General features: G+C 41.6%; 1 protein-coding gene across 5 annotated transcripts in view; it reads left to right on the top strand.

The window, feature by feature from the left end:
• The window catches only part of CALML6 (calmodulin like 6), a 196,199-nt gene that overhangs the window by 131,247 nt on the left and 39,341 nt on the right, over positions 1-25,611 (top strand). The window lies entirely within an intron of this gene.

The raw sequence follows: 25,611 nt of genomic DNA, 5'->3' as shown, positions 1-25,611 counted from the left end.
ACATGAGAGGATTTCTCTTCTTGCCTAACTAGTTATAATGAAGCCCATAAAGGCCAAACAAACTCTTTAAAATATACCCAGTAAAACCCACAGAAAAAAGGTGGCTTAAAATCCTGTCTGTATGTGTACTGATAAAGCTAAAAAAGAAAAATAAGACCAATTGCTTAATAAACCAAAGAAAATAAGTTGCTCCTTGTAGCTTCAAAACTTTCCTCTGTAGGTCAGTAATTGTCTCCTTCTCCAGGATTTAAATTGCCAGGTATGTGAGGAAGTGCATGCTAGGAAATGTGTTTGTTTAAAAAAAAAAAAAAAAAAAAAGTGACCCCTCCACCCCCTCAGAATTGGGTGGTTATTGGTAGTTACTAAGAGTAAGGATAGTTTTGGTGATTATGATTCAAGAGAATGAGTTAGTTGATGTGTGTTAGTATAATGTGAAATAACTTAGGTAACTATGTCTTTGTTTATTTTTGTTTGTATAATAACTATTCAAATGTGTTTTGAAAAATCCTACATCCTGTGTTTGAAGTTCAGGACTCAACCCTCAAACTTACCAATAACAAAACAGGAAATGTTACTTAGGTGTCTAGAGTAGAATACTGAGCATCACAACTCTTGGGTTACATTCCCAGTGCTAATATTGTTCTGTTGTGTAACCTCAGGCAATTTGCTTATGCTTCATTCCTAAAAGCATTTATGGGTGTTTATCTCTATGGACAGGTACAGTCCCACTGAAGTCAATGGAACTACTCATGTATAAAGTTGGGCATGTGCCTAGAGGTCCACATTCCACAAGATTGCGGCCTTGATCTCTCTTATGCTTAATTTCTCCCATCTGTAAACTAGTGATGAGATTTAACTACTTCAGAGGCTTATTGTCTGCTTTACTGGGTGTTGATAAAGTGTTTGAAGTGTAATTATAAACACAACTACTGCAATGTTCCAGTCAAAACAGCCTCTCCTCTGAGTAGTAGGGTTTCTTAAAGGGTATGTTTCATAACTATTTATAGATATATACATGGGGATTTTTTTAAACACTGAGATTAAAATGTAATTTTGATACCCTAAAATTTGTGTTGAATGAAGGGGAGACCACCCAGTATTAAATATACAAAAAAGAGATGGCATATAGAAGCTAAAAACATGTACTGTTAAGCAGAGTTCAGGCCCAAGTGCTCTTGTGGAATTTCATCAGCTTTAATTGCCAAAACAGCTTGCCCATTTCCAGTTGGACTATGTCTAGAAGTGTCTTGGCAGATTTAAAGTCCAAAAAGGTATTTTGTCTTTAAACAAGGCTCTGAGCTTGTTGAGAAATAGAAAACCACCTTTTAGTCTTCTCAGTGGTATTTTTCCCTAGGGTTAAGTCCCATCTCCTTCCCTGTATTGCTAGACTTAAATAAATATGGCATGAATCATTTGTTATAACCATATAATAACAAACCAGTGAACATTTCTTTCCCATAATTTCAAGCACCTGTGACACTAGATGACACACATTCCTACTGCTTTGCCCTGCTTTATATGTCTGTTCCATTCTCACATGCTATTCATAAAGGGAAATTTACATAAATCCTGAGATTTTAGAAAAGATGCCTTCAGAATTATAGACTACTCCTCAACGAGGAATCCATTTCATTTTTACCTTTTTCAGTATTGTATGAGAACTATCGACTAAATTCTGTGCTATGTTAGATGTGGGCTATGCAACCTACTTCAGTATATGAGAGGTTTGGAAAGGGAGTTGAACAGATAGAACCTAGTTCTAGTGTCTAATTACAAGTTCTTCCTCCCTAAGTGCATACTCACAATGCAGCTTTGGAGCAGTTCCTGTTAGAAATGTTCCTAGTCTAGTTGCTTAATTATGATTCACCTCCCAACAAAAATTATGAATAATATGAAGTTATACTATTAGCCTAAAAAGAAAAAAGGGAGAACATTGTCCTGTTCATTTGTTTATTTATTTATTTAAACACTTACTAACTGGACAAGTTAGTTCTATGCATTTTAAAAACTGTCAAAATGGTTTCTCTTTGCTGTCTGTACATAGACAATTTGAAAGTTAAGGTGTACACATAACATCCATTTTACAACACAGCAAATGCCTAATTTTTACATAATATATTATATAAAATGAAATGTGCTTAATACTGTAACCCAGGTCAAAAGTATGCTGTAGTCCCCAAAGAAAAGTGAACATATTATAGGAATCTAGTAAAATTTAGCTGTCAGATATTAGCTGAAACAATGGTTGGAATTTTGAAACATATTTGCTAGTGTAGCTATGGCCTGGCTAACTAGGCTTCAGAAGAAACTTCCTCTGTGAGCAGGTTATTCCATAATTCTTCATTATGGAATTTCTTGCACTTTCCTCTGAACCATTTGGTATTAACTGCTGTTCGAGACAGAATACTGAACTAGCTGGACCTTCAGGCTGATCTGATATGGCAATTTCTATGTTCCTTTGAAAACTGCTTCAAACATGTCTACAAGGCTTCACATGGTTCTAGACTGAGGCTGTTTTTTACTATTACGTTCCCAGAAACCCTATGATCTTGGGAAGCCAGAGTCTTGCAGGTTGCACTCTAACATAAGATCAGTGTGTTACGGAGAATTGCACATTGCTAGTAAAGCTGTGAAAAATCATTGTTCACTTGCACAGGAACTATAAGCCTTTTGTGTAGAGCTCAAAGAAGATGGTTGATAAAATGAGAATATTCAACTTAGTGTAGTATCACTATGAAACATTTGCAAGTAGGGAGCAATTGTGCCACACACAATTTTTGTCAGTTGCCAGTTCCCGACTTAGAAGACTCCCCTTTAGACCAAGATAGTATTTGATTTCATACACAGTGAAGAGCTATATTTTAGCTTTTAACGCCCAGGCTTCACTCACACTCTTGCAGTCATGTGATTGCTGCTGACACACAAAAATTGAGGTCCAAGGGTTAAAAATATCTGTGCAGACATTAATGTGTAAACATTAACTTTGGAACCATTGTGTACCAGCAATGCTGTCTCCGCCCTGCCCCCCGAAGGTCTTGCACTGAAAGGTGGAGTTGTCAAGTGGTTAGAGCAGGGAAGTGGGGTAACAATTACTGGGTTGTTTCTTGCTCTGCCACACTTACATATGATCTTGGGCAATCCTTTTCACCTGTCTATGGCTCAATCATCCCATCTGTAAAAGAGTTACAATAATACTTGCCCACAGGGGTGTTGTGAGACATAGTGTTCATAAAATGCCTTGAGATCCTTGCATGAAAGGTGCTAGAGAAGTGCAAATATTTTCATTCTAGTGTTATGCTTGGTTAGGATTGGGTTAAAAATAAACGGACTCAGATATGACAGTTTCTTCTTTTGTTTGTTAGATCTTGTTTGGCTTAGCAATATCTTTGATTCAGCAGGTCTCTCATCTTCACCAAAGTTACATAATATTTTAAAAGTTGCAGGGAATTGAAAGTGTTATTTACCTGAAGGTTATTTTATATTTCAGATTTCCAGGTGCCTAGAATTAATACACTGGGTTTCAACATTAAACAAATAATTTGCAACTTTTTGGAACACATAATGTTAGTCTACCTATAACTAAATTCCATATCTTCTGTTCCCAGCATGCAGTGGGGCTTGTGCAAAATTTGAGAAAACCTCTCTACTTTGATTGTCCTAAAATATGGTCAGGAACATATCTGGGATCATTCTTATTCAGTAGGTTATTACATCTAAGCTTAACCTGCTTCATTTTTACAGAACTAATATACACTGATTATTTACATTCAGAGTAAGTGAGTTTTGGGCCAAAAGCTATATATTGAATGAAGTACTGGAGAGAGAGAGGTGTGTGTGTGTGCGTGCATGTGTGCGTGCGTGCACACGCGTGCCTGGGCACAAAATCTACTTTCTTGCCCTTTAACATGTTGCAAATGAGAAAAAGATAAGTAACATTTTTGATAGATAGGTGAAATAAGTCAGTAAGTAGAATTTACAATACTTGCACGAATGATAAAAGCCCTGATCCTGCAATAAGCTTTGTGCTAGACCGATTGCAGAACTTGGGTCTAATTTATTATATCAAATATCTTGCATATTATAATGAACTTAATTCCATTATCATTGCAAACAATTAATAAAGTAACATTTGAAAACCCATTACAAATTTTAATCTGGATACCCATTGTTTAATGTTGCAGATGTTATGGATAGCAATTGCTATACAACTTAATGGTAAAATGGAATTATTCTGTTTATGCATATGCTTAGAATTTTATTCCTAGGGCTTGATTGTCATAAGGCTGAGCGCCTGCAGCTCTCACTGACCTTAAAAAGAACCACCAGGAGCATGCAGTTAGTGACAATTTCAGTAGGGGGCTCCAAAACTGGGCATGTGATTCAGTGACAACTGAAGTCAGTTGACTTCCATTGGATCGATTGATTTCAGTGAGCATTGACTAAGGTTTTTTGAGAGAAATAGTGTTATCTCAGATGACAGGTGTCTTAAAAATATAATTATATGACAGAAAGATTAGGTGTAAAAGCAATTTGAAAATCATCAAATAGGGCTGTGAAAAAAGAGTATTGTTTAGATAGCAAATTACCAGCTAAAATTCAACCAACTTAGTTTGGGGGATACACTTATTTCCCTGTACCAATTATCTTCTCTTTTCTATTGCCAGACATTTAATTAAAAAGAGACATTGTAAAAATTAAATATTTCTAACTTCAGATACCCTTTCAGGGAATAATCTGAAAGTGTGATTTAAGAGTGTTGTGTGATTCTGGAATATGAGATGGTCTCTCGGTTTATTATTTTGGTTGTTTTTAGAAATTGTAGTCCCCTAAAATTACTCAGTTGGAAGTCAAAAAATAGAAGCCTTAGCAATGTGTACTTTTCTGCTACTCGTGCATTATTGTTGTACATTAAATGGAGCCATAGAACTTTTTCTTTTTTCTGCGTTGTCTTAGGGAATGGTATTTATATCTGTCTGGTGATAATCACCTGCTTTTCCCAGAGTCTAGGAGCAACTGAACTCATCATAAGATTCATACAGCATTTTACTTGGATATAATTTGTAAAGTTGAAATCATTCAGATAAAACAACAATACTATTTGTATGCAAAAATTAATCACTTTCTAAGAAACAGGGAAAACTGCTGACAAAATACTCTACAACAAAACATATATTTCTAAACAATATGTAATAATGTCACTTGCAAATAATCTCTTTTGTGAACTGAGTTATACTTTGGGGATTAAATTAAGTCTTTGCTCTTCTTGTTTGACAAAGATCATTCTCTCTTGGAGTATATGATATATCCCTCCTTCCTTCTCTCTTACTTTAAATGAGTTTCTCTGACTCCTGCATACTTGGAAAAGGATAACATTCTCACTGTAATTGTTACACAGAAAAGACCTAATACAGATGTCTCTGAAAATGCTAGATAAGTAGGTACTGCTAAGGATTGTTCATTGAACATTGTTGGTGTACTTGAACCTGTACAATATTTAGAGAAAAACCGAGTCCCTGCCTGCCAGGTGTTCAGCAGGGCTATTATGTTTTGGTTTAGTGAAAAAGTAACCTTTAGTAATATTTTAAATTAATAAAATTTGTTATACAACACTTAGGGCAATCTAAAATGATTTGACTAAATTCTTTATCTTTCTTTCTGTCTAAAGATGTATATAAGTTAAACATGAGTTGGCGAGTATTTTATATGTAATTTAAGGAATGGCAGAAAAAGTAGAAATTTGGCAAAGGGACTAGAAAGAGAATTTGAATGAACTATTAATAGCCAATCAAGTATCACTGGCTGATTAGTAATAGAGGTAGTATATATTTCTATTAGTGCTCAAAAACCCCAATTAGGGGCCTCATGGTGCTGGGGATGTACAAATACAGATAAGAGGCAATCCTTGCTTTCATTTGCAGTCAGGGACTGTAAAGAACCCAGATTTTGGTGATGAGAGAGGATTCTGGAACTGGAAGATTTTAGAAATAGACTGAGATCGATCTTTAAAAGGGAAATATCAGAAAAATGGCTAGGGAAAAATTACATATTATTCAACAGTCCTGCTTCTTGTGATATTCAGAATCTTATCTGCTTACCTTACTGTTAAAAATAAAATTTTATTACTTTTTAACCAATCTACATTACAAAGCCACCACAGCAGTGGGAAAACAAGTTGGATTCTATTCTAGCTCATGCAACACCTTGAGAATTGTTAACCAATTTCCTGTTGCAAATCTTTATTAAATAGTGATAGTGCATAAGACAGAAAGAACCCAGCTTTACTTTCAGATCCCAGGTTGAGTTTGCAGGGCTGCAACATTAACTTCTATGGCAAATCATGCTGGGACTTCCACTGGTTTGGAGGGGATCCCTGCCCAACCCCAGCTCCCTCGAAAACTGCTAATGACCCAGTCAAGTGGATGATAGCATATGAACTTCTCTCTCCTCTTTATGTACACCTATCACTTCAACTTTTCTCCATCAGAAATTTAGGAGTGGATGAACCCTCCTTAGCTTATAGCCTTTAAGGTCAGAAGCTGCAGATGAACTCTCTAATAAAGGTCCCACCTGAAAGTGCACTCAAATTTGTGCAGTCCTATTATTGGATGTGTAGATTATTTAATGTGTATGACCTCCTCCCTATTGCTGTTTATATTTTCAATAATTTCATTTAATCCATGTACTTATGTATTCATGCATATTTATATTTGCACCTAAAAACTTGTCTAAAACATGTTTAAAAAACCCATAAAGCAAAAACGTTAATGTTACACTTCAGTCAAAACACAGTCAGGCTTGGACTTAGTCTTAGTCTGATCTCTTCCAACCAGCAGTTTCATAGCCAGTGTCTTTTGTCTGAGATACTGTACACAAACAATTCTGGGAAAAGCTCAGTGCCAAGGAAATTATTGGCAAAGGTTTACAGACCTATTCAGATTTTGTTAATAGCCCTAGTAGGGGTAGATTGGTTATTTCTAATGATTTTTAATGTCTAATACACTAAGGCCAAATTTTAATATAATACAGTATCTAACAAAATGTTAGTTCCCTATCCTGGCATGTAATTTTCTGCAATTCCTGTACATAGCATCTGAATTGGCACAACATAATGTGGCATTGTTTTATTTCCAGGGAGTATTCTTGGTATCTATATATACTGATTAAATGTTTATACATATCTGTGTTTATATATAACAGGGAGAATAGGTTCATCAATGGCTATTAGCCAGAATGGGAGGGATGGTGTCCCTAGTTTGTGTTTGCCAGAAGCTGAGAATGGGCAACAGGGGATGGATCACTTGATGATTACCTGTTCTGTTCATTTCCTCAGAAGTACCTGGCATTGGCTACTGTCGGAAGACAGGATACTGGGTTAAGTGGACCTTTGGTCTGACCCAGTATGGCCTTTCTTATGTTCTTATATAAGTTAGGTGGAAGTGCAGATAATTTATAATAAACTAAGGGCAGAATTTGCCTGTAAAGATCTTTCAGCAAAAGCTTTGAAAAAGGTTAATTCAAAATCAGATGTTTTGAGTAAACTCCTATATACTTAGATTTACTACATATATCTATTCGCTTACGAAAATATTTATTTTCACCTCATATAGGGATAACATTTATTAATATACTATGGGGGAAAAGTTTCACTTGGGGTAGCATATATTGTCATAGAGTCCATGAGCTCCTTTCATGATCATACGTTAAAAAAAAATCTATTATAAATGAGAAATTCAGAACCATATTCCCCACCATCAATAGTGGTGGTAAATATCCCAAGTCAGATCCTAAACGTGTAAATTGATGTAGTCCCATTTAAGTCATACAACTATCCCAGTTTACAGCAGCTAAAGAACTAGGATCCTCCCCAGAGTGATTTCTATGGGAGTTCCCAATTCCAGCAGCCTCCTCCCTAATCTTGCTATCTGCAGGCATTGCAGTGGGCCACCATCAGACTCTTCTGATGGTGTGTATTGAAACAGAGCAAGGACTGTAACATTTCCTGTCTGTTGTGTTTATGTCTGTGTGAAGGTAGGTGTGCAATTCAGTGGTCTTGTAAGGGGATTGATGGAAAAGTTAGCCTTGATTTTGATCTGCTTTGAAATCTCATCCCATTTGGTCCAATAACAAAAAAAGAAAAAAACAAATAAAAAAGAAACACACCCAAAAACCTCACTCTGCCAGAATCATTAACTTGCCTTTCCTCAAAACTACATGAAACTTTGAGTTTTTCAGCATTTTAACCCAGAACCATACATTAGCCCCAGCTCCATTCAAAGGGATCATGAACCTTTTGCCTATGCTGGAGCTTTGTAGGCTTGCTGTTCTTTGCCAACTCTTATTAACAATGCAATTAAAATCATGGCTGTTGGTTTCCAAGGAGGAGCTCAGGTAGCAAATTGTCTAGATCACATTCATTTTTTAGATTTTTTTTTTTTTAATTCATAGTCAATACTCAGTGAGCACAGGAGGAGGAAAGGGTGGGAGTAACTAGCTCCATCTCCTTAATTACATTCATAAGTTCCACGGTTTCTTTCAGCTTGCTTATTGCTATGGAACAAAAAAGTTATTTTAAATACTTTCTGAGATGGGAAAACAGAAAATTAGCAACAGTATTGTGGCCAGGAGGGAGTCTTTAGAGAGGATCTTTAAGGAGGAAAGTGAGGTGCGGGGAGAGGAGAAGCTAGTGAGGAGGGTTATAGCATGATCTAATAGGAAGAGCAGGAAGCTCAGGGAATCAGGATTCCTGAGTTCTATTCATAGCTTTTCCCTGACATGTAACAGGGAGTCACTTACCTGCTCTGTACTTGAATTTACTCACCTGTTAAATGGGTACATCTGGGAAATGGATCCTAGCACCAAAGGTGTAGCTGCAGCATCAGTGTGGATGTGGGTGTACGGAGTCTGGGTCATGCACAGCTCAGCAATGTGGACTCTCAGAGGCAGGTTTGGGTAGCACATGCCTATAGGCATGCTAGCTTGGACCTGGATACATGTTGCAGCGTAGATGTATTTTAAAAAATCACAGCGGTGTTGAGAGGCTCTCCATAAGCCACTCTGTGATCCTTTGAAGAAAGGCACTATATAAATATGCAAAGTAGTATAAACAAATGAGAAAAGGTGCCTTTTTCCCAAATAGATGTGAAAGCAGTGTAAAGAGATGCACGATTTTGGTTGACAGTAGCCTAAAGTCTGCTGCATGAAGAAGGCAGTGGGTATGGCTTTGGAGATCCATTCCCCAACCACAAGATAACATGGAGAATAAAGACAACTGAAGGACAGTAGTATTCCTGTAGGCCTCATCCTAGTATCTTAACGGGCAAATGAATTACCAGTAAGTACATGTAAAATACTCCTGTAGATATGCATCTCCCCTTATACATCTTATTCCTAGTTTGAGATTAAATAAGGTACATGGGGACAGTGCATATTGCTCTACCTCCACGTGCTCAAGTGGTCCTAATACATACAGTTGCAATTCCTGGCAGACCTAGACCAAGCAGCTTTTATTTCAGGGGGCAACCCTCATTCATCATCTAATAACCTTCCCCACACATTAAATCAATGTAGTCAGCATCCCATACTTCAGTTATATAATGCCACCCAAAAGTTCATGTATAGTGCCTTTCATGAGTAAATCTCTAAGCACTTTACAAAGAAGGTTAGTGTTGTTACCTCCATTTTACAGATGGGGAAATGGAGGGACAGAGACATGAAGGGTCTTGGGCAAGGTCACCCAGTGGGCTAGTGACAGACCAGGACCCAGGTCTTATGAGTCCCAATCTAGTGCCTTGTCCACTAAGTCACATAGTTTTTCAAAGAGCCCATACTGTGATACAAATGTATGATTCTGCAGTGTGTATTATTTTGTACCACAAAATAACAGAGGGTGCCTGTTAAACCAAGCTTTGTTCTGTATTTTTTATACATTTGTCCATTTTTCCCTTTGAAACATAGGGGATTGCCCAAGCTGGTCCTGCTCACTTGTGCTTTGCCCTTCCTCTTTTTCACCCCTTTCCATTTTCCATTTGTTCAAACTGTGCTGGAAAGTCCCTGTGGAACAGTCTTTTTGTGTGTTTCTCTGCAATCAGAATTGTGGCCAGGCACTTCTTCCGTGTACTGATGATTATGCATCGGGGTCTTGCTCTGTTTTTCCTTCATATTCATGTGTGTATCCTTAGCCAGCATTTTGCCCTATACTTTTAAACTCAGTTGGCCAGATCTTTGCCTCTAGAAGAGCTCCTTTGCCCCACTCCAGCTGTGCAAAGGGTCTGTAAAGCTGCCCTAGCTGGATAAATGGATATTTTCTCATCATAGGGGAATCTCCGTGTGGCATAAAGCCAATATAGCTGGCTCTATGCTCCCTCTTCTGCCCCTCCCTATGCCCACTATAGGGAGCATGACCAGAGTGCTGCTGTGCTTTGGTGATCCTCAACCAGATTACTGATTCCTTGGGAACTGTTAGCTGGTACAAATTAAAGCAGCCCGGTGGTTGATCAAACTTGTGCTGAGAGCTGAACCAACCGCTGGCAGCCCCAAATATTGGGAGATTGCAAAATTGATGTACAGAGCCCTTTTTCTATCACCTCGGGTTATGCATTGAGCTTAGGTCAGCTAAATCTGGGGATTGGACCCAGTAACTATGCCCTGTCCTCAGCATATGTAGGGAAACTAAAGGAGAGGGTGTGAGGGTAGCCACAGTCAGGTATATAGAAGCCTGTCTCACCTTCCCTCCCACACACAATTACTGTAAATGTAATAATGATGCTGGATACAGCAAAGTGAATCCCAAGTGATAAGTGGCATTATCATCATCATGATCAGACCCTGTGCTATATATTTCTGTGTTTTATGCTAACTAAATTACCTTTGTATTACCATTTCAGTGGCATAAATTCAAACTCACGAAGCAGCTGATGAGTAGACGTTAATACTAAATATTTTTTCCCTTTTAAGGGGCTTTTCCTCAGGGGGATCATTGCCTCATTGAACAACTAACAGATAAACAACGGGTACCGTGGAGATGCAGAGAGTTTAGGATCCACTTTGAGGATTCAGCCTAGCTACTGAAATTTCCATGATGTCAAATGCATCCGTCCTGCAGTAAAGTGTGCCCATGGGAAATACCTCCAAATACAAAGGAGAATCCGCTTATCAAGTTGCATGTCAGTTTCCTACAGAGCAGTTTTTACTCCTTGACAGAATGCAGTTTCAGGAAATGGCCACAGCCATCATAGGGAAGCTGTTACAAAACATGCTGGAATTATTGACGAGAGCGCTGTTCCTCCAAATAGACCATGTCTTATTTTATTGCTGCAACTGCAATGTAGCTTTCGTGCTGCTGCAGATTCCAGGATCTAGACATCAACACAACCAGATTTATAAAGCAAAAATATTTCACTCAGTGTTCAGATAAGAAGAATCCAGTGCACAATTTGAGGGGTTTATTACAGTGTCCATTCATTAATAATCAAACAAGGCCCATAGAGCCTTTGTGATACAAGAAAGGGCTAACTAAGGGAGACTCAGAAAATAAATGCTTTCATTTTATTGTAACAGACAGTAACATTAATGGATTCACTAAGGGCTGATTCCTGTTCCCCAAGAGCCAGTTTTGGTGCAGGGAAACTTCACTAGGGCTGCAGCTAGGATGGTGGTGAAAGAGATTTTGAAGAACATCTGGCTTCTTGCATCCCATTCCATGGGTGGCCACGGGTAATGGATCATCTGGTTCTGGCAATGGAAAACAACTCAAAGCTAAGAAGGAAAAACTGCTGCCTAGCTAGCCATGTGGACATTTAAAAGGCAGTTCCAAAAGAAGTTGCCGCGAATGCTACATAATGTGCGTAGATGTTTATCAAAGCCTTTGCTAGTGCTCCACCTGGTAGACTGTTGTTTAAACTGCCCTGTGAGCCCTAGGGCTGAGGGTACAACATGGGAATGAATAAAGAACTGGTTAAATGAGGAGTGCAAAGAGCTGTTGTTGCAAGAGGAGCTGTGGGAATCATTAGACACCAGGTCCCATGGTATATGAGCTTAGTTACTTTTGTTCCCTATTGTGAACATTTTGGGCAGAAGAGCAGTGCATACTGGGAAAGGTAGAGAAAATTAGTTCAAAGAGTGCATTAAATCAGGACCAATTAATCCTTGTGATTTGAGCCCAGCAGATTGGGGGAGCTCAAATGCAGCAGTGATTATGAAAGTGATCCGCATACTGCATTGGCTCACTCGACTGGGGCAGGAGAAGCTAGGATGGGAAATTCATGGAGATCTTGGGAGGAACAAGAATGAAGAAGTCTGTTTTGGGGGCAAGGCAGAGAAAAGAAGATTAAACGAGCTGAGGAGCCCCAGTGTTTGGTTCCAGGTTCCTTTCTGTCTTGCTCTTTGTTCTTGCAGTAAAATGACTGCTCTGTGTATCTCAGTGAACTCAATCCCTCTGTGAACACAGGGGTGAGTCCTCCAAATGACTAAATGAGAACTTTCCCCGTGGCCTCCAGGATCTGATTACAAAACATGGCCCAACTTTCAAACCACTTGTCAGCAAGGATCCCAGTTCAGCGATGTCCTCTCTGGCAAGCACCTGTTAGAAAAAAATGGCTGTTAAAAGCCAGGTTTCCATGCAACAAAACAAAACGTACACAAAGTAAAATTTCTCCTAAGCCACAACCCAGGGGAACAGCTAGAAACAGTTGCCTAGCAGAGCTGGCTCTTTAACTAAAGGTCGAATGAGAGAGTACTGGGAGCCTGGGGAAGACTTTAAAGTGATTGTTTACTCAAAAAGGGGCCTTCAATGCAGGTTCCACAGTATTCAAATAAAGTGAAGCCCTTTTAAAAAAGCACAAGGTAAACTTGGCCCATGCTTACCTCTCCTCCCCCTCCCTGCACTCCTCTCCCCCCTCTATCTTTCTTTTCATTTAAACTTTCTCCCTCTTCAGACAATGACAGACCATTGAGCACTACAGTACAGAGATTTGGACACCCAACTCCCATTATCAGAGGAGTAGCCGTGTTAGTCTGGATCTGTAAAAAGCAAAGAGTCCATTGCAAAGAGTCCAGTGGCACCTTATAGACTAAAAGACGTATTGGAGCATAAGCTTTCGTGGGTGGCATGCGTCTGACGAAGTGGGTATTCACCCACGAAAGTTTATGCTCCAATACGTCTGTTAGTCTATAAGGTGCCACAGGACTCTTTAATAAATAAATAGAGATATCTTATCTCCTAGAACTGGAAGGGACCTTGAAAGGTCATCAAGTCCAGCCTCCTGCCTTCACTAGCAGGACCAAGTACTGATTTTCCCCCGGTTCCCTAAGTGGCCCCCTCAAGGATTGAACTCACAACCCTGGATTTAGTAGGCCAATGCTCAAACCACTGAGCTATCCCTCCCACTTTTTCCAACTCCCATTGACATTCATGGGAATTGGGGATGAAATATTCTTTCCATTGAAGTCAACAGGAGTGTTGCCGCTAGCTTCAACAGAGACAGGATTTCACCCTGGGTGTTTAAATCCTCTAGGTGGCTATGAAAATCCCATCCTATATGACCTGTGGTGCAAATGGCAAACAGCATTAAGGAAAGGAGGCTGAAGCACTTGGTTAGCTTTATGGATAAGACCTACCACAAACTGAGTGATTTCAATTATTCAGGGTTGGAATGATTTAAATCAAAGGAACCTCTTGGTAGTAATAAGGAGCCCATTTGAAGGGATTTTTAGCTGTGTTCTTATACGTATTTTTGTGATACTTATTATAGCTTGCTAAAAAATAATAGCGAAAATAAGCCAAAATTTATAAACTTTTGGGAGTGTGAAATCCCAGGATAAAAGCTAGAAAGAGGTTCTTTATAATGCCACTGAATGGGCATTGGCTTACCTCTTCTAGTCCACTCTTGCACCTATTTAATCAATAGCAAAACTCTCATTGATTACAATGGGAGTAGGGTTGGGTTCATATTTTTCTGAGTTGAAACACATGCTCCTTCACAGAACGGATCCCTAATATCTCACTATTGTCACACTACCTAGCTGTTAAATGTGAGTGGTATCACCCTCCTAACTGAAGATCTCTGCTGTTTCTCGATTATCTCTTTGGTTTTCTCCCAGGAATCTCATCACAGGGTTTGCTATTTTAGTGGGTAATCTTGTTTGGAGATAATCCCATTTACAGGTTATCCCTCCTGCAAAACAATCTTGTTAATAGTTCCCCCACAGGGCAAACAAGGAAAAGGGCAGCTGCAGGAAGGTTGGTTGTGGAATTAAGGCACAGGAAAGGGTATGTCTACAGTGCAAATAAAAACCTGTGTCTGCCCGTGCCAGCTGACTCTGGCTCCAGGGTCTCGGGCTGTTTCATTGCAGTAGAGGCTTCTGGGGTTGGGCTGCAGCTTGAGCTCTGGGACCTTCCCACCTCACAGGGTTCTAGAGCCAGGGCCGGCTCCAGGCACCAGCTGACCAACCACGTGCTTGGGGCGGCACCTTAGAAGGGGTGGCCAATATTGGGGTGGTGGGAGGCGCTCGTGGTGTCTTTTTATTTTTGTTTTGTTTTGGCCAGGCAGCGCGGGGGGGTGTTTTGGCAGCGTGGCACGGCGCTGGGGGGGGAGGCGACGCTCGGGGGGGCGGGGTTTTGACCGGCCCGGCGCGGCGCTCATGGGTTTCGGCGGCCCGGCGCTGGGGGAAGGGGGTGCAGTGCTTGGGGGGGCAGGGGTTTGAGCGGCCCGGCACGCCAGGGGTTTGGGCAGCCCGGCCCGGCACTCGGGGGGGCAGGGGTTCGGCGGCACTCCAGGGGGTTGGGCAGCCCGGCCCGGTGCTCGAGGGGGCGGGGATTTGGCTGGCCCGGCGCTGGGGGGGGGGCGTTCAGAGGCCCGGCGCGGCGCTTGGGGGGCATTTGAGCGGCCCGGCCTGGCCCGGCGTTCCGGGGGTTTGGGCAGCCCGGCGAGGCGCTGGGGGCGGGGGTTTGGCCGGCCCAGTGCGGCGCTCCAGGGGTTTCGGCGACCCAGCGCTTGGCGGGGGGGGTTGGCGGCCTGGCCCGGCGCTCGGGAGGTGCGGGGGGGTTGGGCGGCCCGGGGGTTTGGGCGGCCCGCCCCTCGGGGGGCGGAGGTTTGGGCAGCCCAAAACCTTGGGGGGGGGTGTTACGGCAGGGCGGCGCTCTTCTTTTTTGCCTGGGGCGGCAAAAAAGTTAGAGCCGGCCCTGTCTAGAACCCAGTTGCAGCTTGAGCCCAAAATGTCTACACTGCAAGGAAATAGCCCCTTAGACTGAGCCCCGTGAGCCCAAGTCAGTTGGCACAGGCCAGCTATGGGTGTCTAATTGCAGTATAGACATACCCGCAGTCATAGGAGTCCTCGGTTCTAGTTCCAGACTGTGTGGCCTTGAGGAAATTACATCTGAGGCAGAGAGATTAAGTGAACAGGCATAGTAATACTCCTCTGTAGGGTTGCCAACTTTCTACTCACACAAAACCAAACACCCTTGCCCTGCTCCCTGTCCCGCCCCTCCTCCGAGGCCCCGCCCCCGCTCACTCCATCCCTCTGTCGCTCGCTCTCACTACCCTCACTTACTCGCTTATTTTCACTGGGCTGGCTCATGGGGGTGGGGTGCAGGAGGGGGTGAGGGCTCCGCCTGGGGGTGCGGGCTCTGGGGTGGAGCCAGAAATGAGGAGTTCAAAGTGTGGGAGGGGACTCCCAGCTGAGGCAGTGGGTTGGGATGTGAGAAGGCATGAGAGCTCTGGGGTGGGGCCAGGGATGAGAGGTTTGGGGTGCAAGAGGGGGCTCTGGGCTGGGGCAGGGGGTTGGGTGCACGGGGGGGTGAGGGCTCTTGCTGGAGGTGCAGACTCTGGGGTGGGGCTAGTTTGGGATGAGGGGTTTGGGATGTAGGAGAGTGCTCCGGGCTGGGACCGAGGGTTTGGAGGGTGGGAGGGGGATCAGGGCTGGGGCAGGGAGTTCGGGCGTGCGGGGGAGAGTGAGGAGTGTGATGTCCCTAGCCCAGGGGTCAGCAACCTTTCAGAAGTGGTGTGCCGAGTCTTCATTTATTCACTCTAATTTAAGATTTCGCGTGCCAGTAATATATTTTAACATTTTTAGAAGGTCTCTTTCTATAAGTCTATAATATTTAACTAAATTATTGTTGTATGTAAAGTAAATAAGGTTTTTAAAATGTTTAAGAAGCTTCATTTAAAATTAAATTAAAATGCAGAGCCCCCGGGACCGGTGGACTGGCCAGGACCCAGGCAGTATGAGTGCCACTGAAAATCAGCTCGCGTGCCGCCTTTGGCACACGTGCCATAGGTTGCCTACCCCGCCCTAGCTTCTGTTTGTCAGAGGGTGGAAATGGATGGCAAAAGAGAGATCACTTGATCATTACCTGTTAGGTTCACTCCCTCTGGGGCACCTGGCATTGGCCACTGTCGGCAGACAGGATACTGGGCTGGATGGACATTTGGTCTGACCCAGTATGGCCGTTCTTATGTTATGTTAGGGTTCTGTCTGGGGGTGTGGGCTCTGAGGTGGGGCTGGAGATGAAGGATTTGGGGTGCAGGAGGGTGCTCCGGGCTGGGATTGAGGGGTTTGGAGGGTGGGAGGGGGATAAGGGCTGGGGCAGGGGGTTGGGGCCCAAGAGGGGTTCAGGAGTGCAGGCTCCGGGCAGCGCTTACCTCAAGCAGCTCCTGGAAGCAGCCGGCATGTCCCCACTTTGGCTCCTATGCAGAGGTGCGGCCCGGTGGCTCTGCACTTCCCCATCCACAGGCGCCACCTCCCCAGCTCCTATTGGCTGTGGTTCTCAGCCAATAGGAGCTGCGGGAGTGGCGCTTGAGGCAGGGGCAGCGTGCGGTGCCCCTGGCTGCCCCAGGCATAGGAACTGGAGGGGGGACATGCCAGTTGCTTCCTGGGAGCTGCATGGCATGGAGGCTAACAGGGAGCCTGCCAGCCTCGCTGCACGGCGCCGCCAACTGGACAGTCAACAGCCCGGTTAGCGGTGCTTACCAGAGCCGCCAGGATCCCTTTTCGACCAGGTGCTCCCATCAAAAAACGGACACCTGGTCACCCTACTCCTCTGCCATACAGAGGTGTTGAGAAGCTTAATCAAGTCATGCTTGTGAAGTGCTTTGAGATCCTTGGGTTGAAGGAGCTGTAGATACAGAACCATTATTGTTGTTACTACTGAACTACTCCTTGCAGCCCTAGACATGGGTGCTGAGACCCAATGCCGGGAGAGTGGGGTGAAAGAAACTTGCACTGCCTCAGATCCTGCTCCACCTGTTTTATGAAGAAATAAAGGACATCACTCTCCAGTCTAATCAATCTGGTCTCAAAATTCACTGAGGAATGTAAAAGAAAATAATATTTAATAGCAACCAGGCATAAATATCAAGGCAAATGTCTAAGAGCTTCATTTAGCAGAAAAGTCTGGTTAATTACTTGGGGGAACTTTTTCTTGAAGGCAAATCAAACAATCATATAGCAAAGAAAGAAGCATGTATCATTCTTTGTATAGTGCCATAAATGTGCATTAGACAGACAAGGTGGGTGGGATCTCTCGCCTATTGGGCCAGCTTCTTTTGGTGAAAGAGACACGGTTTCGAGCTTACACAGAGCTTTTCAGACCTGAAGAAAGGTTGTCTCTCTCACCAACAGAAGTTGGTCTAGTCCAATAAAAGATATTACCTCATCCACCTTGTCTCCCTAATATCCTGGGACCAAAACAGCTAGCATGTACAGTGCTAACAATACTGCAAACATAAATATGCACGGCATTTAACAAACAGATGTGCATGACATTTAGCAGATAAATATAGACAACATGGCCCCTACTCCAAAGGGTGTACAGTAATGGATAGTGGCCTGATCCTTGTAATGGGACTACTCCCAGTAGTAAGAGTATACAGAATCAGTCCCTAGGACCCTATTCTTACAATGAGCTCTGCACAGCCACAAGGCTCCTTCCGCATGGAGCTTATTGTAGGATTGGGGCCTATGTATGAAAATTCTTGTCACAATTACGTACAGCTTGTGAACAGTACCATATTCTGGTACAAAGGGCATTGATGAGATGTTGACAGTTAACATTAGAGTGTGATTTTTTTTAAAAGCCTGTTTTTATGCTATCTGGAAAACAGGAAAATGTAAAAAACAAACAAACTTCTAAGGATACATAAAGACTTCGAAGGGCTGTAAAATCCACATTTAACATTAGAACAAATTCAGTTTTAGAGTATCCAGGTGTGTCTGAAAATTTTTTATTTTCACAGTTCTAAAGTCTGAAGATTTCTGACAAACTGTGTGTGTGTGTGTGGGGGGGCTTTTGGCCAAAACCAACACATTTTTGGATTTGGAGTTTAATTTTTCAGTGAAAAGTCAAAATTTTCAACAGAAATAAGCTACTTTACACAAACATTTTTATTTAGCCAAAAATACAATTTTCCATTAAAAACTGTTCTGATGGAAAAATTTTTACCATCCTAAAATCTTAAACCCACCCAACTCTCAAACCAAGAATTTCTAAACAGGGCAAATGATCCATTAACAAAACAGATACTCAAACTGGCATTAATTACTCCCCATCTCAACAACAATAAATAATTGATCTCCACAGACAAACACAAAGTAAAAAGGAAAACCACTGTCAAGCTGTATGATTACTTATTTGTCCAGAAGCCTTTAACTTCAAACTAGCTGAACAGATTTGTTTCAAATTTTGTAATAAATTCCCTTTTAAATTTGACTATTGTAATGTGGGTTCCACAGTAGGATTGAGGACATTTTTACCTCAGAATTCTAACTGCTGAAAAACAGGGAGTTTATACTATGCTGCAAGGGACATACCAACACATCCCCTAGCTACTAAAGCCCAACAACAGAGCTATAATATTGCCTCTGTGTGTTCAGGCTGAGTTATGCTGCTATATTACTGATGCGTATCATGCTAATCCAGCAGAACATAAAGACCATTGTATTTTCTGTAACTTCTACCACCCTGGTACCAGTAGGGATTTGCATTGGTAATATAACAGCAGCAAAGCAACCCAGAGAAGTGTTAGATATGTCCTTTTTTTTTTTTTTTTTTTTTTTTTTTTGTAACTAAGGATCCAATCCTGCAAATAACTAAAATTCCCACTGACTTCAAGGAGAATCTAAGGCTCAGAACTTTCCAGAAATGACACAGCAGCATGGAGGTTTGAGATCTAAGGATGTTGTTCATTTCCCCATTTTAAAAAATGCTAGCATATAATAAAGTGACTGTCTCAAACACTTGAGTTTACAATAGTATTACTGCAGTATTTTGTTATTTGTTTGTTTTGAGGGTTGATTGTGTATGTATTTTATTTACTTTGGATTCAACAATTCCAACTTTTTTATTTAATACAATTAAATAGTTACATTTTCCCACCTCTTCCTTTTGATTTCCTTAATCCTGTGGATTTTGGGTTGCCATCATAATGTAACTAAAATAAAAGCACTTTCATAAGTTAAAAGGACAGTTAGGAATAAAATCATATTTAAAAATAATTCTTATCTGCTTTACTAATAACATCGTAAACTATTAGAATTTTAAAGAGAGAATGTACCTTTCACCATTTAAAATATTGGCTTACTTTTTGCACTTCACTCAGTTTGCATGATTAAAATAGACTGGTCAGTTTCATTTTCTTGGTCTCATGTGCTAGTACAGTGGTTCTCAACCAGGGGTATGCAGAGGTCTTCCAGAGGTACATCAGCTCATCTAGATACTTGCCTAATTTTACAACAGGCTACATAAAAACTACTAGTGAAGTCAGTACAAACTTAAATTTCCTACAGACTATGACTTGTTTATACTGCTCTATATACTGAAATGTAAGTAACATATTTTTTTTCCAATTTATTTATTTTATAATTATATGGTAAAAATGAAAAAGTAAACAATTTTTCAGTAATAGTGTGCTGTGACACTTTTTTATTTTTATATCTGATTTTGTAAGCAAGTAATTTTTAAGTGAGGTGAAATGTGTGGGTACGCAAGACAAATCAGACTCCTGAAAGGGTACAGTAGTCTGGAAAGGTTGAGAGGCACTGTATTAGTGTAAGGGGGTTTAATTCTCCGCAAGAAACAGTTTTCATATAAACAAATAAATAAGTGAAACAAATGAAATCTTTCCAGTCATTTTTGTAACCCCCCCTCCAAAAATTAACATGGGGGCCTCAACTAAGAGCACTATGTTGCTTTTACTAATATGCATCAGTCAGCATATATGCATCTGAGTACAGCATAGCTCTGTGACATTTGGTATTGACTGTGTTGCTATTTATTATTTATTAAGCTCTGTCAGCATGAGCATTTGCAGTGCTGTTGTGGCTCATTTATTTTTTTTTCTCATCGGCATGCATGCATGAGTGGGTGGTGTGGTATGGGTTTTAAACACATGCTGCCTCTGAAAGGCACTTGAACCCTGATGCAAGCAGTGGCATGTCGGGCTGAGGGGGGGGGGGGACTCCCCTTTTTCTAAATGTGAAAATTCATAATATAGCTTTCAGGTTTTAAAGTCCTGCCCATCTTATGTTTGTACCATGCTAGCGAAAATTGTCTTCAGAAATGGTAGTCAAGAATTATTCTGGCATAGTGCCTCTGTGCATTTGTGTCAACTGGATTGTCTTTCTGAGAACCACACTTGCTCAAACTCAGCTAGAAACTTAGGGCTGGTTTACACTACCACTCAAGTCGATGTAACTTACTTCACTCAGGGGTGTGGAAAAGACATCCCCCTGAGTGACATAAATTACATCAACCTAAGCGCTGTCCACACCAGCACTATGTCGACGGGAGACACCAATGTAACTCTCTAGTGTAGACTTGCCCTCAGTCCATGTCAACACTACAGGCTGCTGTGTCGGTCAGGGGTGTGATCCCTGAACAGCAGAGCTGTGCTGCCAGAAGTCCCTAGTGTAGATGCAGCTATACCAACAAAACTAGTGGTGGTTTCTACTATGCTGGCACAGACCGCAGCTTTGCCAGTATAATTGTGTCCCCATTAGGGGCATTTTGCTGATATACGAAAAAATTTATACCGGGTAAGTGAAGACATGGCATGGGAAGAGACTGTCTAGGAAGGAGTACGGCAGAAAGGGATCTAGGGGTTATAGTGGACCACAAGCTAAATATGAGTCAACAGTGTGATGCTGTTGCAAAAAAAGCAAACGTGATTCTGGGATGTATTAACAGGTGTGTTGTGAGCAAGACATGAGAAGTCATTTTTCCGCTCTACTCTGCGCTGGTTAGGCCTCAGCTGGAGTATTGTGTCCAGTTCTGGGCACCGCATTTCAAGAAAAATATGGAGAAATTGCAGAGGGTCCAGAGAAGAGCAACAAGAATGATTAAAGGTCTTGAGAACATGACCTATGAAGGAAGGCTGAAAGAATTGGGTTTCTTTAGTTTGAAAAAGAGATGACTGAGAGGGGACATGATAGCAGTTTTCAGGTATCTAAAAGGGTGTCATAAGGAGGAGGGAGAAAACTTGTTCACCTTAGTCTCTAAGGATAGAACAAGAAGAAATGTGTTTAAACTGCAGCAAGGGAGGTTTAGGCTGGACAGGGGGCGATGACCTCTCGAGGTCCCTTCCAGTCCTAGGATCTATGAATCTACGAATGTTAGACCTGAGTGCAGCATAAAAGCCTAGAGAGGTAGATTTTAAATGGCTCCAAAACCTGGTTAAAAATCAGCGGGTGAAATCCTGTCCCTATTGAAGTCAATGAGAATTTCACCATTGACTTTGGTGGGCCCAGAATTTCACCCAGTTACCCCAGTTCTGCAGTTGCAGTCCTTACTCAAGCAAAACTCCCACTGCATTCAGTTAGAGTTTTGCCCAAGTTCATAGTATGGACAGGATCTAAACTACACTTCTGGATGGTCTATACCACCTGTTCTGATCATGTTTGGTGCAGAGATTTTACAAATATCCAGACCCAAATTGTGTCTGTGGCTACTATAAAGCAGCACCGCAACCTGGGGTATTTCCAGAGGGGAAGAAATATCTTGTCTTCAGCACTCCTGAGCTTCCCCCTAGGGCTGTTTAGTTGAAGCATTTGTGTGAGGCTACAAATCATGTTAAAGCCATATTAGGATGTAACCTGGACAGACAGGGCCTAAATTTATTCTGTGCTGTTCTGCATTTAGAGAGGTGGTGAGGGAAATCTGCTGGAGAGGAAGTTGAACTTCCTATATTGGAGTTGTACTGGAGCCTCCCCTGAATTCAAGACAATGCAGCAAAGGCCTCAAATATGAATCACTGGAGTACAAGGCAGACAGGACTTGATTGCCTGCCAGAAATGCCCTTCTGAGTCTCTAACTGTGGTTGGGGAGTTATGTGTTTGTAAATTCATGTCCAACCTGTATCATTTTTGGACTCTTATCAGCTGCCTCTTTTTCCACCCCTGAAAATGAGAAGAAACTCCCCCTGCCTAGTTTCATTTCTGTGAATGTTGCTTCTGATTTGTGAAGAGTCTAATTTGGGCATTTGGGTTATAATTGGCACATGTATAAATGACTGCATAGGCTGAGCTATGAGAAACAGGAACTAAATGGCCTACTTGCAGGATCAGGGCCTAAGTAGGCAAGTGACATACAGTACAAGGCTGTGGTCAGAGGGATGTGTCAAGTGTACATGATTGTTATATACCTGGATTAATTTGCAAATTTATTTTTCATAATTATGCATAGATGAAGTAAGTGCTAAACTATCCCCATCTGTCTCTCATGCCCTCATGAAGTGGCTGAGTCCTTGTCATGGTGCCTTAAAAATGCAATAACTCATAGTACACTGATTCCTTACAGATCAGTACAAGGAGGGTCATCCATGCATAAGAGATCACAGAGATATTTATGTGAGATGCTCGAAGGAGGAAATGAGTTTGGTTTTTATCCTTATGGTATGGTAACACACACTGGCTGCTTGGTTATACTATCATCAAGTCACACCTACAATTCACAGTAAAAAGTAAGGGCTAAGATCTGGTTTATGATTGACTCTTGTGGGAGCAAAATCAAGCGCTGAAGAAATATAGTTTTCTCCATTGTGTAGAGTCACAGAAATTCAAGATGGGAAAACTTGTCCCATTTCCAGGCTGGAACAGCATTGATCCCTATACGTTTTTGTTACTCCAAGCAATTTCTTGGACCCATGAAAAATTGGATCGCTTTCATGAGGGATATTTATATAGCACCTTCTACTCAGAAGCATTGCAAAGTGCTTTGTAGCTCGTATGCATTTGCTTTTCCTATTTTCAAATGTTTCATTCATTTCTGAATGATGAAACAGCAGAAGTGGAAGTCTCTCTCATCTCCCCACCCATTGTCTGTTTCCTCTTGCAAGTCCTCTCACCAGAGGGACACAAATTAGCAACACACTGAACCAGCCCCTGAAATCACAAGGCTGTGTTGAACTCTCACTGTATGAGCTGATGCAATGTCAGCCTTAGTGGTGCAATAAAAAAATATTGCATAGATAGCACTGGCAAAGCACAGAATTGAGCAGCTCTGTTTGTGAAGATAAACAGTGTGATTAATTATCTGTCTCATGTCACATTTCCCATGGACCACTTTCCACAGCTGTTTATTACACCACCATGTTCAAGAGAAATACCACAGAATACCACAGTTAAACCAGACCTGTGAGTTATAGTATATACTCTATAAGAACATTATATCACTCTAGTTGATAAATAGGTGGCAATGAAACTTTAATTGAAAAGTTCCTCAACAAAGCATTTTAGCTGGGGGAATGGAAAAGGGAATAAAGCACGAAAGACTCATTGAATCAAACCAAAGGTATTCTAACTTATTAATTTTTGCATTACAGTAACACCTAGAGGCCCCAGCAGAGATCAGGACCCATTATTCTAGGCTCTGTACAGACACACAGTGAGAGACAGCCTTTGCCCCAAATCACCTACTGTCTAAATAGACAAGACAGTCAAAGGGCAAGAGAAATGAGATATTATTATCCCCACTTTACAGTTGGAGAACAGAGGCATGGAGAGGGAAAGTGATTTGTCATGAGATTATACAAATAGCTTGTGGAAGAGCTCAGAATTGAATGCAGGTCTGCTGAGTGCCAAGATAGGGTCTTAACTGCAAGACCATCCTTCCTGTTAATAGTAATGTCTTCTCCTGGGATGTTTTGTCTTCTGGTTCTATTTTTTAGAGTGTAATCTCATCAGGGCAGTCTTAATTGCTACCCGTACAGTGCCAAGGACAACACATAATAAATAACAGTGTGTGACACTGTCCACAGTTATGTAATGAAAAAGTCTCTTGTAGGGAAGGAAGTGTAGTCTGGTGGTTAGAGCATGGCACTGGGAGTCGGGAGTCAGGAGTTTGGAGCCATTTTCCCAGCTTTGTCACGGATTTACTTGTGACGCTGGGTAAATTACTTCAGTCCTTTGTGACTCTGTCTCCCATTTGTACAGTTAGGATAAACAACTGATTCATGCAGAATAGGGGGTTTGTTATGAATTAGTGTTCATAAAGTATTTAGAAATACTCAGATGGATGACATTGTGGAAATGCAAAGTATTAAAATATCGAACAGGCAGGTGGCGGTAGAGAAGAAGCTAGGCTTGGAATCTGATGTGAAAATTTCGTTGATTTCTTAGGGTCCAAAATCCATTTGTGTGAAGAGAGCCAGCAAAAAGGCTGTGAATCACTGAAGCACAACATTTTGAGGGCTTAAGTGAGACTTAGTTGATGCACAGGCCTTGGCCCCCTGCACAACGTGGATTTCACCCTAATGATGTATTTGTGCTAAGAAAGTAGGTTTTTTTGCATCAAGAAAAATGAAATAAAGAGTCTTTGGCCCTTGGAGTTTCATGTTATATCCTGCTACAAAGAACTTTACCTGATATCGCTAGTAGCAAATATGGGGTTAAAACAGAGTGAAGGGTCAGGCTTGCCATTTTACAAATTAACAAAATTGTAAAAAATGATCAAACTGAATGAATTTAGCCACTCTTTCCCCCTCTATCTGCAGTACAGTCCTCCATGTACTTGACACTGAAAAATTACAGAACAGATATTTCCTTCTTTCCTTCCCATATTTCACATGACCCATCTCTACTGAATTTCAAGATCTCAGAGCACCACAGCCATGTATAGACACAGTTGTGGAGATTAAATATTTCTCAAGGCTGCATGTTGTTTCATGTGTGTATGTGAGACAGCAGAAAGTTCCTAGTCTGACTGGTAAAGCTTTCCTGGGATTGGAGTCTCTTCCTCCTGCCCATCTCATGAGAGAATGAGCACCAGTGTCTGTTGGCATTTTGTGGCTGAGATCTATATCTAGGAGCAGGAATGCATGTTTAGTAATGGGTTCTGCTACTAACATCAGCAGTAAACAAAGAATATTTGCAAGATGAAAGCATTCTTAATCTCTGAGGATAGGACAAGAAGCAATGGGTTAAACTGTAGCAAGGGAGGTTTAGATTGGACATTAGGAAAAACTTCCTAACTGTCAGCGTGGTTAAGCACTGGAATAAATTGCCTAGGGAGGTTGTGGAATCTCCATCATTGGGGATTTTTAAGAGCAGGTTAGACAAACACATGTCAGGGATGGTCTAGAATAATACTTAGTCCTGCCATGAGTCCAGGGGACTGGACTAGGT

The sequence above is a fragment of the Trachemys scripta genome, chromosome 19 (genome assembly GCF_013100865.1).
Source record: "Trachemys scripta elegans isolate TJP31775 chromosome 19, CAS_Tse_1.0, whole genome shotgun sequence".
NCBI classification, from domain to species: Eukaryota; Metazoa; Chordata; order Testudines; family Emydidae; genus Trachemys; species Trachemys scripta.
Note: the sequence above shows the minus strand (reverse complement) of the source record. Positions and strands in the feature narration are given on the sequence as shown.